We start from the raw sequence: 14,159 nt of genomic DNA, 5'->3' as shown, positions 1-14,159 counted from the left end.
CCTTCACCCTACAGCCTTTCCAGAACAATAGAGGAGGTCCCAAGGATTCCCGTGGGCAAGACAGAGCAGGACAGCACAGAAAGGCTGGCCAGGGTGGAGGAGAGGGCCCTGACCCTGGGTTTAGGAGTCGGAAGCTCCCATCACACAGGCTGAGACCAGGGCTGAACAGAGACCCCCAACTTCCTGAGAGCAGCCTGACCAGTGTAAGCTTCAGTGTGAGCTGTTCTCACAGCAGCCCCTGCCTCCAGGCAGCCGGCAGGCATCTCCCCTCCAGGATTTTGTCCTGGCCTGCACCCCTCAGTAAGGGGCCCTGGCTAGTGAAACTGGGAGGCACTAAGTCACCCTGTCAGCTGGGGACAGGGTGCCCAGGAGGATACTGACAGACTGAGATGGAATTGCAGGGACCAGATACCAGGCAGGTGCACTCAGGTCTACGGACTGGGGTTGGAGGGGGGGAGATCAGAGAGAAGGGAGCAGACTGGGATCTCGGGGTGTGAATCCCAACACCCAGCTGAGAACTGGTTCTTTAAAGTCCTTGGTAGGGGTGGAATGAGGTGCTGGGGGCTGCTGGCTGGTTGAACAGCCCAGCAGATTGTCCCAGCCCCAGCATGATGCACCTCTTGGCATCAGGAGGTAGCAACCATTCCCACCTCCCTTCCCCCATCTGGCACAGGCTTCCAGATAAAACAAGGACACCGAGTTGGGTGGGATGGGGGGACTGTTTTGTTGGAAAGTTAGCAAGGATCACGTGCCTGCTGCAGTGGGGTGGGGTCTTTGGGCACTGACACACTAGGACCCCAAAGCCCCCAAGAATGGCTTAAGTTCTCTGGAAAGCTACCTCTGCCATCAGATACTCTCAACCCACTTTCGCTCCAGGACACTGGGCCTTTACTTTTTTGAATACATGTTGTGTCTTCTAAAAAATTTAATTTGAGGTGTCAAGAACTATTATAAGACTCTTGGGGGCCAGAGAGGGCACCACCTTAACATGACAAACCCAGGTTTGAGTCTTAGCATCCTATTTGATCCCCTCAGTCAGCCTGGAGTGATTCCTAAGTGCAGACCCAGGAGTAAGTCTTGGGTACCATTGGCCCAAAAACCAACCAATCAACAAACAAAAAAATCCCCCAAAGATTCTTGGGGTCACATGGCACTGATTGCCTTGCACTTAGGCTACCTGGGTTTGATCCTTAGCCCTGCCAGGAGTGAGTGTAGAGCCAGGAGGAAGACCTGAGCACTTAGGACTTAGCAAGGAGCCCTCAGGAGGATATGCTCTGGTGTGAGTGTGACAGGGACATGCGATTTGAAAAAAACATGATGACTATGGGAGCAGAAAGCCTGAGGAAGCTGCAGGTCCCAGCAGGCAGGACTGAAGACATGACATCTTTTGTTAGCAAGAATGAGAATAACTGGTGCTGCAGGAAGGTCTAGGAGCACTGGGGAGCAAGGGAAGACAGAGCTGCGAGCAAGCGAGCTAGTCCAGAGTAGGGATAGTGATGTAGTTGCACAGGGCAGCCGTCCTCTGCCTCTTGTGTCCTCTACCCCTTAATTCTTCAGGTGACTCTGGGGAAAAGCCACACACAGCTGCCCAGCCGAGGTTGCCTCAAGGCCTCCTGAAACCTAGTTCTGGGGCTGGAGTGAATAGTGCACTCGCCTTGCACAGGACTGACTTGAGTTCTATCCCCAAGTCCCATACAGTCTCCTGAGTACCACCAGGGCTGATTCCTGAGTGCAGAGCCAAGAGTAGTAATCCCTGAGTATCATCAGGTGTGGCCCTAAAACCAAAAGAGAAAATAAAATAAAATAAAATAAAGAACCCACAGCTCCCTGGCCTCACCTGGGCAATTACAGACTTACGCTAATTTCTAGTTCACTTTGCTCAGAGGCTGGTTTCTACTCTGCCCAGAATCTCTCCCTCTCTGCAATGTATGAACAGGTCTGGACCACCCTCCCCACACACTTCCTGCCCCATCCATGCTCCTGCCTGACCGCTGCGGCCCCCCTGATGACAGGTAGGCAGACCCTGAGATTTTCCTCTCTCCAGGACAGGACAGTAAAGATGCACCTATGGCCAAGGCTTCAGAAGGGGCCAGTTCCAAGGACCCAGCCAGGGCTCCCAGAACTCTGGTTGTTCCCCATCAGAGTATACCCCTAAGCTGCTGAGTTCTGAGTTCAAAGTCAGGGCCCAAGCAGGAGCTGAGCTGAGCTGAGGCCTCTCTTCAGACCCCTCCGAGGTGCTTTCTTCTCTCCCACCCTACTCAGGAGGAATGCCTGTCCCCCATCCCTCTGCCTAGCAGCACCAGATCAGGACACCCCACCAGCAGGGGTCCAGATGTAGTGGCTGGTCAGTGCTCCTGATGGCCACTTAATCCAGGGCCCCAGTGTTCAGACTTCCCAGTGGCCGGCCACACCTGGTTCCCAAGCACCACAGTCTCAGGGCGTCCACCCAGACACCACCTCTCATGTCCCAGAACACAGTGACCCGGCCTGGAGCTGGCCCTGAGCCCTTGCTGGTCAGGCCCTATTTTTGTTGCTGGTTCGGATAATCCTGGGTGTCTGGGAGTCCAGGTGGGCCCGCTGCCCTGTTCTGCCACCCTCGCCTTTCCCAGGGCCACTGCCCTGCCCAGCAGGTGAACCTTAGTGGGAGCCCCTGGCAGAGGTGGCCTGTGGGTGCTCCCCATGTGAGCAAGGCCTGGGGCCCATCAGATAAGGCTGGGCCCTCCCGCCGCCCCGGGGCAGGTGTGCTTTGCGAAATGAATGTCACTGCTGCTCTCAGAGCTCTCTGGGGTTTCATTATGACTCCTTGAGCCAGGCCAGGACACGGGGCCTCCCAAGCAGCAGCGACCCCAGGGCCCCTCCACTGGGTAGTAGCTTGGTCAGACCTTGGGAAGGTTCGTCCTGGCTCCCCACAGACACTGGTGACCCCCAGAAGGCCTGCGTTCTGGGGTTGGTGATTTGATTTGTCTTGTTTATTTTATTTTTGGTTTTTGGATTTTGGGCCACAACCGGCAGCACTCAGGGGTTACTTCTGGTTCTGCACTCAGAAATTGCTCCTGGCAGACCCTTTGGATCATATGAAATGCTGGAGATTAAACCTGGGTTCATCCTTAGTCAGCTGTATACAAAGCAAATGCCCTACCACTGGGCTATCATTCTGGCTTCTTGTTTCTTTGATTTTGTTCGGGATAAATAAACCAAGGCCAGGCCACAACCACGGGTTTCCATCCTCACACATTTGACTTTTTCTTCTCATTATAATATTCCAGAAATTTCAGATCTGTACTATTATATTCACAACTAAAATATTTTAGTGCAGGGGTCTCAAACTCCATACAACATTTCCTGCCCTACAGGAATCTTTTTTTGTTTTGTTTTGTTTTAGTTGTTTGGGTCACACCCCCAATGTTCAAGGCTTACTACTGACCTTGCACTCAAGGATCACCCTGACTTTGCCTCTTGCGGCCCCAGGTAAATTGAGTTTGTGACCCCCGTTTTAGTGGATATTCCATATATTTTTTTTTTTTTTTTTTTTTTTTTTTTTTTTGGTTTTTGGGTCACACCCGGCAGTGCTCAGGGATTATTCCTGGCTCCAGGCTCAGAAATTGCTCCTGGCAGGCACGGGGGACCATATGGGGCGCCGGGATTTGAACCAATGACCTCCTGCATGAAAGGCAAACGCCTTACCTCCATGCTATCTCTCCGGCCCCTGGATATTCCATATATTAAAAAATTAATTTCTTTATTTTATCACAGTGGTTACAAATTTTTTCACTGTCAATTTACATCACCATTCTTTGCCAATGTATCCTTTTTATCACCATCATCAATGTCTTCCATTTCCCTCCCATCCCCTACCCCCCAAGCCCACCTTGCTCTAGGCCAAGCAATTTGTTTCTCTCTCTCTCTCTCTCTCTCTCTCTCCCCCCCCCCGCCCCCCATGCTCACCCTTTCTTTTTGACTCTGTGTTTTGCATTAATGTTAATGGAGGGATCCCTTCCCCTTTCAGTGTTGAGATCTTGTCCAGAACAATCATTTCCAACAATCATTATCCTGTTAGACACTTCTCTACAGTACACTCAACAATCTTTGTGTAATGCAGATGGAGTGAGTAGGCCTAGCGTCATCTGTGACTTATAAATGCCCAGGCAGATGGTATGTTGTAGAGCAGGAGTGCTCTCAAACTACAGCCTTCAGGCCACATGCGGCCCATTGAGGACATTTATCCGGCCCACCTGGTACTTTTTTTTTTTTTTTTTTTTTTTGTTTTTGTTTTTGTTTTTGGGCCACACCTGGCGATGCTCAGGGGTTACTCCTGGCTATCTGTTCAGAAATAGCTCCTGGCAGGCATGGGGGACCATGTGGGACTCCAGGATTTGAATCAACCACCTTAGGTCCTGGATCGGCTGCTTGCAAGGCAAACACCGCTGTGCTATCTCTCTGGCCCCCCACCTGGTATTTTTGCCACTGCTGCATGTTCTGCTAAACAGCCAACATGCACATATATGGGATGTGTACCACAATTCCCAACTCCCCTCCTCCTCTCAGTCTCTTGCAGGGATCCTCAAACTACAGCCCCTCAGAAGCAGGTCCAGAGTTTCCATTAAATATCGGTATGTTTGTTGACTTAACTTTACTTGTCTTAATTTAAACATTGCATTTGTTCTCATTCTTTTTTCTTCACTTCAAAATAAGGTACATGCAGTGTGCATAGGAATTTGTTCATAGTTATAATTAAACCCTCTAATGGTTGAGGGACACTGAACTGACCCTCTGTTTAAAATGTTTGAGGACCCCTGTTCTAGAGCCTCTGTCTTTTTTTTTTTTTTTTTTTTTTTTTTTTTTTGGTTTGGTTTTTGGGCCACACCCGGCAGTGTCAGGGGTTACTCCTGGCTGTCTGTTCAGAAATAGCTCCTGGCAGGCACGGGGGACCATATGGGACACCGGGATTCGAACCAACCACCTTTGGTCCTGGATCGGCTGCTTGCAAGGCAAACGCCGCTGTGCTATCTCTCCAGGCCCGAGCCTCTGTCTTAACCCAACCTATTGTTTTGTTTTGGTTTTTATTTTTGGGCCACATCCAGTGATGCTCAGGGTTACTCCTGGCTCTGCGCTCAGAAATCACTCCTGGCTTGGGGGACCATATGGGACACTGGGGACTGTACCCCAGGTCTGTCCTGGGTCATCCATTTGCAAGGCAAACTCCCTATCACTGTGCTATCGCTTCAGCTCTCCACCTATTGTAGAGCTTAACCAAGTACGGGGTGTCCCAGGAGGCCCAGAAGACAAAGGCATCCTCAGAAAGGATCCACATTCATGAAGACTTTCAAGAGACTCGGGCAGGGGTAGTTTAGGGGGTGAGGATGAGGAGATCCAGGGGAACTTGAGCCGGTAAGGAAGCAGGATAAGACACAGGAAGTGGGTTCAAAGCTCATGAAGAGACCCCTTCATCAAGCAGGCCTTGCCGACCCCCCCCCCCCAGTACTTCCTCAAACATTTCACGCCCTCCTATTCTTGTGGAAGTGAGTCAAGCCCACACTTGAAAACACCACAAATCCTGACTTGTCCCGTTAAGTTTTCTGGACTTAGCCTTCCTGACAAGTCGACAAGTTGTGCCCAGATGACGAGAGAGAACTGGAGTCAGCAATGTCCCTACCTGAGCGCCATGGTGAGCTCTCCAACTTCACACACGAGTTCTCCTGCTTGAGGAGTGTAAAAGAAGTCACCCCAGAGCACAGAATCTCTCGTTCTGCTTCTGCACAGCTCTGCACATGTCACCATGTGGTGGCGTGGTTGTGACTTGCCATTTTCTTTGCACCTCAGACTCCATTCAGGAGAGAACCCGTGTGGTTACCCACCCTACCAACAACAGTTATCTGGGGGATCTCCTGTGTGGGATTGCCACAAAGTGAAGGGCTATGAGTAATGGTGTGACTCTAGTGCATTTATAGATTAATGTCCCTTAGAAATTGGTAGTCAATGGGGTAACTACTTGAAAATATACCCGAATACCTAGCACGGTCACTGCTAAAAAGGCTTCTTCTTTCTTTCTTTCTTCCTTCCTTCCTTCCTTCCTTCCTTCCTTCCTTCCTTCCTTCCTTCCTTCCTTCCTTCCTTCCTTCCTTCCTTCCTTCCTTCTTCCTTCCTTCTTCTTCCTCCTCCTTCCTTTTCTTCCTCCTTTTCTTCCTCCTTCCTTCCTTCCTTCCTTCCTTCCTTTTCCTTTTTTCTTTCTTTCTTTCTTTCTTTCTTTCTTTCTTTCTTTCTTTCTTTCTTTCTTTCTTTCTTTCTTTCTTTCTTTCTTTTTCTTTCTTTTTCTTTCTTTCTTTTTTCTTTCTTTCTTTCTTCTCTTTCTTCTTTCTTTCTTTCTCTTTCTTTCTTTCTTTCTCTTTCTTTCTTCTTTCTTTTTTCTTTCTTTCTTTCTTTCTTCTCTTTCTCTTCTCTCTCTTCTTTCTTTCTTTCTTTTCTTTCCTTTCTTTCTTTTTTTTGATTTTTTTTGTTTTTTGTTTTTGTTTTTGGGCCACCCCGTGACGCTCAGGGGTTACTCCTGGCTATGCGCTCAGAAGTCGCTCCTGGCTTGGGGGACCATATGGGACACTGGGGGATCGAACCGCGGTCCATCCAAGGCTAGCGCAGGCAAGGCAGGCACCTTACCTCTAGTGCCCCATCTTTCTTTCTTTCTTTCTTTCTTTCTTTCTTTCTTTCTTTCTTTCTTTCTTTCTTTCTTTCTTTCTTTCTTTTTTCTTTCTTTCTTTCTTTCTTTCTTTCTTTCTTTTCTTTTCTTTCTCCTTCCTTTTCCTTCCTTCTTTCTTTCCTTCTTTCCTTCTTTCCTTCTTTCTTTCTTTCTTTCTTTCTTTCCTTCTCTCTCTTTCTTTCTCTTGATTACTTGCTTTGTTTGTTTCCTTTCTTCTTTCCTTCCTTCCTTATTTCTCTCTTTTTATTTCTTTCATCCTCTCTTTCCTTCTTTCCTTCCTTCTTTCTTTTTTCTCTTTTCCCTTTCTCCCTTTTTTCTTTCTGTATTCCAGTCTCTTCCTTCCTATCTTTTTTCTCTATCCCCCTCTTTCTTTTTTATGATTTAAAATTTTTTTTGATTACTTAACAGAAAAATTATTGAGCTTAATGATTATAAATGCACACTTATGGAGACAATTCAAGCATTTTTATTTTAAAGTTTTTTGTTGGTTTTTGGTTTTTGGGTCACACCCGGCAGTGCTCAGGGGTTACTCCTGGCTCTACACTCAGAAATTGCTCCTGGCAAGCTCAGGGGACCATATGAAATGCCGGGATTTGAACCACCATCCTTCTGCATGCAAGGCAAATGTCCTACCTCCATATTATCTCTCTGGCCCAAGCATTTTTATTTTAAATTTAATGTAATTAAATTATTCCTTTAAGTATTTTTTGGGTTGAGGGGTACCTGTCTACGCTCAAGGGTTACTGCTGGCTCTGCACTCAGAAATCGGTCCTGGCAGGTTCTGGGGACCATATAGGATGCTGGGAATTGAACCAGGGTCTGACCAGGGTTGGCTGTATGAAGGCAGACACCCTCAAGCTATAATATTGGTAATATTGCTCCGGCCTTTTCTTTTTTCTTTTTTTTTTTTAATTTCTGTTTTTGGGCCATACATGGTAATGCTCAGGGATTATTCCTGGCTCTGTGCTCAGAAATTGCTCCTGGCTTGGGGGGTCATATTGGACACCAGAGAATCAAACTGCTGTCCATCCTAGGTCAGCCACATGCAAGGCAAATGTGCTATTGTTGTGCCACCGCTCTGGCCCCTCTGACACTCTTTTAAGTATTTTTAATTTACTTTATTTAAAGTGCATGTATCACATAATTGACATTATACATTTGTTTCCAAATAAATAAGAACAAAATATTTAAAAAAAAAATAGAAATAAGGGGCCAGAGAGATAGCACAGTGGTAGGGTGTTTGCCTTGCATGCAGAAGGACAGTGGTTCAAATTCTGGCATCCCATATGGTCTCCCAATCCTGCTGGGGACAATTTTTGAGCATAGAACCAGGAGTAGTTCCTGAGCACTGCTGGGTGTGACCCCAAAAAAAGAAAAGAAGAAAGAAAGAAAGAAAGAAGAAAGAAAGAAGAAAGAAAAAAGAAAGAAAGAAAGAGAAGAAAGAAAGAAAGAAAGAAAAAGAAAAAGAAGAAAGAAAGAAAGAAAGAAAGAAAGAAGAAGAAGGGAGAGAAGAAAAGAAAAGAGAAAAAGTACAGTAACAACCAAATTTGTGAAAATTACAGTATCTCCAATGACTTCATTATGTCAGTGTCAGAAGGCTTAATAAGCTCTTATCCCTGGTTGACCATTCTGTTACTCTATTTGTTTATGAACATCAGGTGGCTTCAAATGCATATTGGCATCTATATCACTGTCTTCCTATGGGGATGACAGTATTAAACAAAATTGAAGTTGTGCCACCACATTTGTGGCCATGTGGTTCAGGAATTCAAGGCACTATTGCTGATACTGTGGCCTTTGTGGGCATATTTTTGGCTGTCAGATCTGCCAGAAGTATGAGAAAATGGGAACAGGGTGCCCACACTCATCCCAAAATAGTCCTGGTGATATCAGCCCAAATATTGGCAAATCTGGAGTTTGGTCAGATTGGTGTCTCTGCAGAGAGATGAAGAGGAGTAGTGAAGCAGGCCTATAGGTAAAATGGCGATTATGGGTGATAGATACAGCAGGCGTGACTTCAGGTGGGTGACTTTTCCCCTCATCTCCTTTTAAGTATATTTAATGTACTCTAAATTATCATAGTGTTTTATGCCACATCATTTATACAAACTCATGAATGAATGCTTCTCATTAATATATGCATATTTCATCTTGCTCCTTTGCCCCTATTTTCATCATTATAGAAACCACATTTTTAAAATTATTTTGGGGGGTTGGGACCTCACCCATCAATGCCAAGGAATTATTTCATGGTCTGCTCAGAAATCCCTCCTGGGGAATTTAGGGAACCATATGGGATGTCAAAAATCAAACCTGGCTTGATCATGTGCAAGGCAAGCATTCTACCCACTTAGACCCCTAGAAATCACTTTTTAAACTCATAACACTATGACTTATCAAGTTCATAATACAATTGTTTCAGGCATTAACTGTTCAAACGCCAGTCTCACCACAAGTGAGCCCTTCCCTTCACCAGTGCCCCCAATTTCCCCCCCACCCCCAATGCCTGCCTCTATTACTTCATATTGTTTGTTATAACAAAAAGGCAAATGGATTCATCAAAATCAAATATCAACAAGGATCAATTTGAAAAGATTGTTAGATCTCTCCATGGTGTTGCTAAAGTTGGTATCTAAGGATTTACTGAGCTGTGGTTGGTTCTAATTGAGCCTCCTGTGTTACTGCTTCAGTTCACTGAGCTTGGTAGGTTTCTATGTAACTTTTCCATCAGATTTCCTGTGATACTGTGGCCTAAAACGACTATAAAATATGAATCATGTGGGGCTGGAGTGGTGGTGCGGTTGTAGGGTGTTTGCCTTGCATGCAGCTAACCTAGGATGGACCACGGTTCGATCTCCCAGCATCCCATATGGTCCCTCAAGCCAGGAGCGGTTTCTGAGCACAGAACCAGGAGTAACCCCTGAGTGACACAGGGTGTGGCCCAAAAAGCAAAAAAAAAAAAAAAAAAAAAAGGACCATGCAAGTGGCCATTTGGTCCAAGACTTACAGATCTGAAACAAATTTGATGGCTTAGCAGTTAGATAAGGATAAGTTGTGAAGTTGGACCAATTCTATTGGGAAGGTGTAGGGGGTGGTTTGGGCTGCTGTAGGTCATGCAGAAAGGGGAATCTGCCCCACCAGTTGTGAGAAGACCACAGAGAGATCAGCTCAGACCAAATTACCTGGAAAGTATCAACAGCCATTATTTTCTTTTGGAGCTTGGTAGAGTAGCCAGGCCAATTTTTCTGCCAAGAAATTTTTTTTGGTTCTCTTGTATTCTTTTTATTTCTTTCTATTTCCTTCCTTCTTTCCTTTCTTTCTCCTTTCCTTTCCTTTTTCTTTTTCTTTCTTTATTTCTTTTTTCTTTCTTTTTCCTTTTTTTCTTCCTTTTTCTTTCTTCTATTTTCCTTTCTTACTTTCTATTTTTTTGTCTCTTTTTTCTTTCTATTCCTTTTTTTCTTTCGCTCTCTCTCAGGGCTGGGGTGCAATCACAGGGAATCAAGGTAGCAGGTAGAGAAAGCCAGTATGAGGGTGCATTTCTGACTGGACAGCCATCTGGCACCCAAAGCCTCAAATTACTGGGACCTGAGCTACCCTCGTCCAAGAGAACACAAGAATATGTCTCATAATTGCTTTGGGAGAAGGCTCAGGAAAATCAGCCACTACCCATCCACTACTCATCCCTGTGTCTCAGGGTTACCTCAGATGTGCTTCTTTATTGTATTTGCTTTACCAGTTAGTGGGTCCCAGGTTTGTCCTGTACCACTTTATATGTGATAGCAGAGACAATGATAAATTGTATGGGAAGAGGAAAAGAAGGCATGGGTCCATGAAAGGAGAGATGTGAGGATCTGGGTGGTACCCAACTGGTGTCTGACCCTGAACAGAAATAACATACAAGGGGCTGGAGCAGTGGCATAAGCAGTAGGGCATTTGCCTTGCTACGCACTAACCTAGAACAAGCTGCAGTTCGATTCCCCGGTATCTCATATGGTCCCCCAAGCCAGGAGTGATTTCTGTTCTGTGTGCATAGCCAGGAGTAGCCCCTGAGCATCACTGGGTATAACCCAAAAATCAAAAAAGAGAAAGAAAGAAAGAAAGAAAGAAAGAAAGAAAGAAAGGAAGGAAGGAAGGAAGGAAGGAAGGAAGGAAGGAAGGAAGGAAGGAAGGAAGGAAGGAAGGGGAAGGAAGGAAGGAGGAAGGAAAGAAGGAAGGAAGGAAGGAAGGAAGGAAGGAAGGAAGGAAGGAAGGAAGGAAGGAAGGAAAAGGAAGGAAGGAAGGAAGGAAGAAAGAAAGAAAGGAAAGAAGAAAGAAAGAAGAAGAAAGAGAAAAGAAAGAAAGAAAGAAGAAAGAAAGAAAGAAAGAAAGAAAGAAAGAAAGAAAGAAAAAGAAAGAAAGAAAGAAAAGAAAGAAAAGAAAGAAAAAGAAAGAAAGAAAGAAAGAAAGAAAGAAAGAAGAAAGAAAGAAAGAAGAAAAAAGAAAGAAAGAAAGAAAGAAAAAAGAACATATGGGAAAAAGAAAATTATAGTTGCTGAATCTTCCCAGGTAGTCTGGTCCAGGTTGATCTCTCTGAAGCCTTCTCAACTTGGGTAGGGAAAGATTTCCCTTTTTGCCTAAATCACAGTATCTTAGCACCACAATCTATACTCTTCAACAGTAATGGCCCAACTCCATGACTTAGCCTCATCAAACTGCTAAGATACCAAATTTGTTGCAGATCTATAAATCCTGGGCAACATAAACACAAGCAGCCACTCGACACCTCAGAATTACATAGTAGTGTCAGCCTAGTAGAATCATGGCAAACCCTGTGAGAAAGTTGCATAGAAGACTTAAATAGTAACACAGAAGCTCAACTTACACCAACCACAGCTCAATAACTCCTTCGACATTACAACCACTATGGAAAGATGTTGGAATAACTGGTTTTCATTCTATTCGGGATAATTCTGCTTTGCTGGTGATTATCACTCATTGGATTGAAGAAACTTTTATTTAAAGCACCTTTTGGATTGATTGCTTACCCTACCTGTTCTCCACCCCTCTGGATGTGTGTGTTCTCCACACACCAGGATGAGGTTTTTTTACTTTCCAATAAAGACCCTGGGTGTCAGGAGAATGGCTTGCGGTTTGTTTCCCACAATTGATCTATCTGCCTGCTGGCCTTAGTACTAGGAGCAGAAAGCTTATGGTGGAATTTTCCAGGACCTGTACTATTCCCTTCAACTTTGGGTGAATCATTTCCTGTGTCAGCATTTGCTCCCAGACCTGTATCTCCCCAACCCCTTGAGAATGGGCCATGAGACTTCCATTTCTGATAAAACAATCATTTCAAATTGACCTTTGTTGATTTATGTTTTGATCATTTCATTTGCCTTTGTGTTGCAACAAACACTATGAAGTAAATCTGTTTGTGCCTACTAGGGGGACAGGCTAGAGTGGTGGGTGGGAGACAAGGGTGACCACTTGTCCTGACCATATGGGTACGATGCCCTATGAAGCACTGACTGAAAATCTTTGTTTTTGTTTTGTTGTTTTGCTATTGGTTTGTTCTAATTATTTTTATTTCTTTATTTTTTGGTTTGTCCTAATTTTTATTGATCAGGCATATGTGGAGGTGGCATCCTATTTCCTCTCTTCATCCTATCTTTGCATTCACAGATGTGCCTCGTTTTAATGTAGCACCAGTTTGTCACTTTTAAAAGAAGAATCAGGGCTTGTGTGGCCTAAGAAAATGGATCTGCCCCATCCCCCCAATCCTCTCGCCTTTAGATGATTTACCTTTCACACTTACATCCGTCTGGAATTGGTTTTAGGAGAGAGTGTGAGGCAGAGATGAAGCACCTGTAATTTAAAAAAAAAAAAAAATACGGACATTTCTGCACCATTTATTGAAACATTGATCCTTTCTCCTAGCTCTGCAATGTCAGCTTGTGGTGATAATTCAAGAGGTTCTATATAACTTATCAGCTTCTCTGTTTTCTATTTTGTTACTACTTGCCAACTTTTTTTTTTTTTTTTTTTTGGTTTTTGGTTTTTGGGCCACACCTAGCGGTGCTCAGGGGTTACTTCTGGCTGTCTGCTCAGAAATAGCTCCTGGCAGGCACGGGGGACCATATGGGACACCGGGATTCGAACCAACCACCTTTGGTCCTGGATCGGCTGCTTGCAAGGCAAACGCCGCTATGCTATCTCTCCGGCCAACTATTTTTTTTATCCTTAACTCCATTCATTTCTTCTTCAAAGGCACTTGAGAGGAAGCCAGAGCACTAATATAGCAAGTAGGGTATTTGCCTTGCATTTGGCTAACCTAAGTTCCATCCTGGCATTTTCCTGACCCTAAGTAAGAACTACAGAGCCAAGAATAAGCCCTAAGTACTGCCAGGAGTCCCCCCACCCCACAAAATAAAAACAATCAGCTTTCATAACAACCAAACCTTCTAGAACTTCAGCTGTAATTGCATGGAGCTACAGACTAATTTGAAGAAAATCAGCGTATAATTCCCTTCCTTGCAGAGTACATTCTTGAATTAGTGCCCTTTTCATTATTTCTCTCGGTAATGCCTCTTTAGTTTTCTGTGTAGGAGCTATACAGAGAATTCACTAAATTCATCCTTAGATCTTATATTTCCCTGTTATAATTCTGTTTTCTGGTGGCTGCTGACACACATACAAATACAATTTGTTTTAATAAAATCAGACTCGTCTCCAGTGACTTTTAAATGAATGTATCGACCTCGAGATTACTGTGAAATCGGGGCTGCCTTCCCAGCAGATTGTGTCCTGTGTGAGCTAGACTTGTGCTTTCCTATCTTCAGGTCTTATGCCTTTGCTGACTGTCTTTTTTTTCTTGGTGACATGCGTTTCAGTGTTTTCTTTCTTTTCTTTTCTTTTTTGTTTGTTTTTGGGTCACACCCGGCATTACTCAGGGGTTATTCCTGGCTCTATGCTCAGAAATCGCTCCTAGCAGACTTGGGGGACCATATGGGACACCAGGATTTGAATCGATGACCTTCTGCATGAAAGGCAAATGCCTTACCTCCAAGCTATCTCTCCAGCCCCGCGTTTCAGTGTTTTCCATGCTGACTTGGTTTGATTACTATCTTCTCTCAGCACTGAACTTTGATTGTTGTCCACATGCAATAATTTATTTATCTATGTAGTGACTGAAGAACATCTTAGCTATAAGCATCCATGTGCAGGACATACATTTTCAATGTCTGGGTAAATAGTACAGCGTGTGAATATTAGTTTTGTAAGCAAGTGCCAGACAGCCTGGGAAAACAGATACCAAGCTCCTACGTGTGTCCAGGAATCCCTACCAGGGAAACTCTAGGGGTTTTTTTCCTTTCCTTTTCTTGTTTTTTCTATTCTTCTCCTCCTCTTCTCCTCCTCTTCCTTCTTCTCTCTCTGTCTCTCTCTCTGTTTCTCTCTCTGTCTCTGTCTCTCTGTCTCTCTGTCTCTCTGTCTC

Source organism: Suncus etruscus, chromosome 14 (assembly GCF_024139225.1).
Source record: "Suncus etruscus isolate mSunEtr1 chromosome 14, mSunEtr1.pri.cur, whole genome shotgun sequence".
NCBI classification, from domain to species: domain Eukaryota; kingdom Metazoa; phylum Chordata; class Mammalia; order Eulipotyphla; family Soricidae; genus Suncus; species Suncus etruscus.
This window is presented reverse-complemented; position numbering follows the sequence as displayed.